The sequence below is a fragment of the Entelurus aequoreus genome, linkage group LG03, assembly GCF_033978785.1.
Source record: "Entelurus aequoreus isolate RoL-2023_Sb linkage group LG03, RoL_Eaeq_v1.1, whole genome shotgun sequence".
Classification (NCBI taxonomy): Eukaryota; Metazoa; Chordata; class Actinopteri; order Syngnathiformes; family Syngnathidae; genus Entelurus; species Entelurus aequoreus.
The window spans coordinates 69299404-69305727 of NC_084733.1; positions in this window are offsets into that span (position 1 = coordinate 69299404).

Consider the following 6324-nt stretch of genomic DNA (forward strand, 5'->3'; position numbering starts at 1 on the left):
TTTTAGGGGGGCTCAAGCCCCCCTAAAATGTTCTTAAGCCCCCCTAAATAATTTGGTGTTAAAAAAAAATAAAAATAAAAAAAATATATATATATATATTTTTTTTTACAAATACATGCCGACATATTCATTATAAAGTGGCCCGAATATGAGTTTAAATAAATAATCATATAACCTGTCATTATTCACTCAGTTTCTCTTCACTTCATAGCGTAAGGTAGAGAGCCCCTTTAGTGCGTCGGTATCCAATCCATTCCACTTGTTCATATAGAAATTGCCCACATCACTCAAAATCCAGTCCGCATTTTCTCTGCGACCTTGCTTGCGGTCCTGCAGGTGTACGAAGCACATTAACACACAGCACTGCAGAACAATAACCTTGTGTCTGCAATTGTAAATAATTTAGTTTTTAAGTTTTGTGTTTCTTGCAGAATCTATATAAAGTAATATACATTAGCCTATTGTTAAAATAATGAAAACAACATCATTAAATATATTTGTTTTATTGTATTGTTACATTAATAGCTGTTGTATTATTATAGGATGGCTTGTTAAACATTTCATAGGATTTTCAGAGGGTGGAAAAACCAAGATATTTAATATAAAATGTAAAATTAATAAATACATAAAAATAAAAAAAATGGTTAAAAGCCAGCATTTAATTTCGTCCCGTGCATTTTTTTTACCGTCCCCGGGACGACAGGACTACGTTAATCTCAAGCCCTGGAAGTTACATTTTATTGTTTGCATTATTTGTTTCAGCATTGCACTTTGAAGATGGTCCCTCAGTTCTTTGACAGCTTTGGCTCTTTTTCAGATCAGCAGACGGACTCTAAGTCTTTCTTATTTACAGTATATATAAAAGTTTCTCATTTCTATTCAGACTTCCATATACATTAAATTTCTTTAACGGCTTGCCATAATATATACAAACCCCGTTTCCATATGAGTTGGGAAATTGTGTAAGATGTAAATATAAACGGAATACAATGATTTGCAAATCCTTTTCAACCCATATTCAATTGAATGCACTACAAAGACAAGATATTTGATGTTCAAACTCATAAACTTTTTTATTTTTGGAAATAATAATTAACTTAGAATTCCATGGCTGCAACACGTGCCAAAGTAGTTGGGAAAGGGCATGTTCACCACTGTGTTACATGGCCTTTCCTTTTAACAACACTCAGTAAACGTTTGGGAACTGAGGAGACACATTTTTGAAGCTTCTCAGGTGGAATTCTTTCCCATTCTTGCTTGATGTACAGCTTAAGTTGTTCAACAGTCCGGGGGTCTCCGTTGTGGTATTTTAGGCTTCATAATGCGCCACACATTTTCAATGGGAGACACGTCTGGACTACAGGCAGGCCAGTCTAGTACCCGCACTCTTTTACTATGAAGCCACGTTGATGTAACACGTGGCTTGGCATTGTCTTGCTGAAATAAGCAGGGGCGTCCATGGTAACGTTGCTTGGATGGCAACATATGTTGCTCCAAAACCTGTATGTACCTTTCAGCATTTATGGCGCCTTCACAGATGTGTAAGTTACCCATGTCTTGGGCACTAATACACCCCCATACCATCACACATGCTGGCTTTTACACTTTGCGCCTATAACAATCCGGATGGTTCTTTTCCTCTTTGGTCTTGAGGACACGACGTCCACAGTTTCCAAAAACAATTTGAAATGTGGACTCGTCAGACCACAGAACACCTTTCCACTTTGTATCAATCCATCTTAGATGAGCTCAGGCCCAGCGAAGCCGACGGTGTTTCTGGGTGTTGTTGATAAACGGTTTTTGCCTTGCATAGGAGAGTTTTAACTTGCACTTACAGATGTAGCGACCAACTGTAGTTACTGATAGTGGGTTTCTGAAGTGTTCCTGAGCCCATGTGGTGATATCCTTTACACACTGATGTCGCTTGTTGATGCAGTACAGGCTGAGGGATCGAAGGTCACGGGCTTAGCTGCTTACGTGCAGTAATTTCTCCAGATTCTCTGAACCCTTTGATGATATTACGGACCGTAGATGGTGAAATCCCTAAATTCCTTGCAATAGCTGGTTGAGAAAGGTTTTTCTTAAACTGTTCAACAATTTGCTCACGCATTTGTTGACAAAGTGGTGACCCTCACCCCATCCTTGTTTGTAAATGACTGAGCATTTCATGGAATCTACTTTTATACCCAATCATGGCACCCACCTGTTCCCAATTTGCCTGTTCACCTGTGGGATGTTCCAAATAAGTGTTTGATGAGCATTCCTCAACTTTATCAGTATTTATTGCCACCTTTCCCAACTTCTTTGTCATGTGTTGCTGGCATCAAATTCTAAAGTTAATGATTATTTGCAAATGAAAAAATGTTTATCAGTTTGAACATCAAATATGTTGTCTTTGTAGCATATTCAACTGAATATGGGTTGAAAATGATTTGCAAATCATTGTATTCCGTTTATAATTTCATCTAACACAATTTCCCAACTCATATGGAAACGGGGTTTGTATATATAAATATATTATATACAAGCCAAATTATCCCGATCCAGATATTACTTTAATTCAAGTGATTAAGTAATATTTCCAGGGCTTGAATTTACAACCATTTTAGTCACATGTGTGCCCAAAATGTAATCTGTGCAACTTCAAAATATTTGGGAACAAACAATTATTGTATTGTGAGCTAAAGTCGTGGCATTAGTCTCTATGTTGTGAATTAATAACAGACATAGAGGCTAATGCCATGACTTTCATTGTGTTTCAGTGTATCTTGAAGGATCATGCAAGTAATTGTTTCTTGTTGATGCTGTAAACAAAATGTCACTGTGCAAACCCATGTTGGTTGTTGTACTGAACACAGATTGAAAATAAACCGACTGAAATAATAATGATAACAATGATTAATTTCCAAGTCTTTGTTAGCAGTTTGTGAAGTTTTGTGCTCGTGCGCTACGTTCGCTCGCATCCTGTGCATCTCCTGGGGGCTAAGCCCCCCCTGTCCTTAAAAGCTAGTGACGCCCCTGCTGAGTCGTATTCTATCTAGTGTTTCATTTCATAAATGCTATAGCTTAAATGTAATGGCACTAAAAGTAGTGTTATTGTCATTTTAGGGATCAAAGAGAGTTTGCGTCTCTAGGTGAGTTTAATTTGGTGGGAAATGGGCTCAAATGGCTCTTTGTATGCTGAAGGTTGCCGACCCCTACATGAGCCCGATCCTTGTTAGGGTCCCCTTTTAGCCAGATTGAAAATCTCAGAATTGCTGTAACTTTTTGGGGTGTAACGATTCATCCACGACATCGATCTGTGCTTGGCAAGTTGGTCTTCCGGAATTAATATACATATATATATATATATATATATATATATATATATATATATATATATATATATGTACGTATATATATGTGTATATATATATATGTACGTATATATATGTGTATATATATATGTATGTATATATATATATATATATATATATATGTACGTATATATATGTGTATATATATATGTACGTATATATATGTGTATATATATATGTATGTATATATATATATATATATATATATATATATATATATATATATATGTACGTATATATATGTGTATATATATATATGTACGTATATATATGTGTATATATATATGTATGTATATATATATATATATATATATATATATATATATATATATATATATATATATATATATATACGTATATATATGTGTATATATATATGTATATATATATATATATATATATATATATATATATATATATATATATATATATATATATATATATATATTTATATATATATATATATATATATATATATATATATATATATGTATGTGTACATATATTTGGCCTAGAAAAGGTGGCCCAAACATTGCCCACTCAAAACCATCCTGGACAGGCTACCGCACCTGTTGGGAATTCCACTCAGTGGTCGAAATAAAACAAAGAAAATAATCCCTCTTAAACTGGCATCATGGAACATAAGGACACTCCTGGACACTAACATCACCACTGATAGACCCCAGCGCAGAACTGCACTCATTGTAGCGGAACTTAACCGCTACAATGTTGATATTGCTGCACTTAGTGAAACCAGACTCCGGGATGAAGGATCCCTGAAGGAAGAAGGGCAAGGTTATACTTTCTTCTGGAAAGGATACCCTCCAAGGGTGGAGCATCAGCGCGATGTGGGACTTGCAATAAAAACAGCCTCTTACCAAAACTCCCAGAAACACCGGTTGGCATAAGTGAAAGGCTCATGTCACTCAGGATCCCTCTGGCTAAGAAAAGATACGCCACCCTTCTTAGTGCCTATGCACCGACGCTACCATCAAAGGAAGATGCTAAGGACCGCTTCTACTGGCATTAGATGAGGCCCTCCGTCGCACACCTAAGGAGGACAAGATCTTCTTGTTAGGCGATTTCAATGCCATAGTGGGGAAGGACAACAAGGTGTGGAGTGGTGTTATTGTCAGGCATGGCATTGGACAAGCCAATGCTAATGGCCTACGGCTGCTAAGCTTCTGTACTGAGCATGACTTGACCATCACAAACACCATCTTCCAAAAACAAAAATAAGCACAGAACATCCTGGATGCACCCACGCTCCAAACATTGGCACCTGATTGATTACGCCATTGTGAGACGCTCGGACATAAAAGACGTATCACTAACTCGTGCAATGAGAGGAGCTGAGTATTGGACCGACCACCGTCTCATCATAACCGGGCTTCGGGTGCAAGTACGCCCTGCTATCCGTCTTCCAAAGTCAGGGAAGAAGAGCCTTGACTGTACCCGGCTTGTACCCGGCTAGCAGAGCCTATGGCTTGGGACAATCTCCGTCTCTCTCTGGCCGAAAACCTGGAAGACATCAAGCATATTCTGGAGAGTGATGACTCCATTGATGACAAATGGACCTCTATCAGCTCCAGGCTTTATGAGGCAGCATCCCAATCCATTGTCTATAAGCGCAGAAAGCATCAGGACTGGTTTGATGACAACACAGCCACAATAACCACCATAATCAAACACATGCACACAGCACACAATGCTGTACTCAACAACCCCATTTCAGCTGTGCTCCGACAGCAATGGCAAAAATCCAAAAGGGAGGTGCAGTCAAAATTGCTTGCCCTGAAGAATGAGTGGTGGATATCAAAGGCAACTGAAATACAATCTCATGCCAACAAAAATGATATGCACAACTTTTACGATGCAGTGAAAACCATCTACGGCCCAAGAAACTGCGCTGTCTCCCCGCTGAAGTCTAACGATGGTACCACCCTCATAAAAGACCAGAAGCTCATCACCAAAAGATGGGCAGAACATTTTGAAACCCTGCTAAATCAGCCCGACCCAACAGACCCCTCAGTTCTGGAGGAACTACCTGACTACCTGATCATCCATGACCTTGACCTTCCACCAACCTTTGGAGAGGTTAAGAGTGCAATAAGGTCTCTGAAAAACAACAAGACCCCTGGTCCTGACAGCATCCCTGCAGAGATCTTCAAGCTTCAAGCTTCAACCTTTCCATCCGTGCCCTTTTCCTTGTCATCAGTAACGTGTGGAAGCATGAAACTGTCCCTCAGCAGTGGAGAGATGCCAATATTATCACCATCTACAAAGGCAAGGGGGACAAGTCCCCCTGTGGCAACAGTCGTGGCATTTCACTTCTGGCTGTTACTGGTAGAGTCCTGGCTAAAGTCATGCTACACAAGCTGGTGAACAACATCACGGAAGACCTGTTGCCAGAGTCACAATGTGGTTTTAGGAAGAACAGGAGCACTGTGGACATGGTGTTCACAACACGGCAGCTTCAGGAGAAAGGTAGGGAGCAGCACCAGGACCTCTTCGTTGCTTTCATTCATCTGTCGAAGGCTTTCGACACTGTCAACAGGGAGCTTCTCTGGAATATCCTCCTGAAGTTCGGCTGCCCACAGAGGTTTGTCAACATCCGAAGGCAATTCCATGAAGGGATGATGTCACGTGTGACTATTGGCGGCCAGGAATCAGAACCCTTCAAGGTGTGCACCGGGTACGCCAGGGATGCGCCCTTGCTCCTGTCTTGTTTAATATCTTCCTCCTGTGTGTGACACTGCTGCTCCATGAGAGGATCAAGAAGGGCAGTGGGGTTACCGTCGACTTCCGACTTGACGGAACCTGTTTAACATACGGAGGCTCCAAGCAGTCACAAAAGTCACACCAGTGCAAGTCATCGAACTCCAATACACGGATGACTGCGCAGTTGTGGCCCACACACCGGAAGCGCTGCAAGCTACCCTCTCAGCCGCTGCAAGTGCCTATGGCA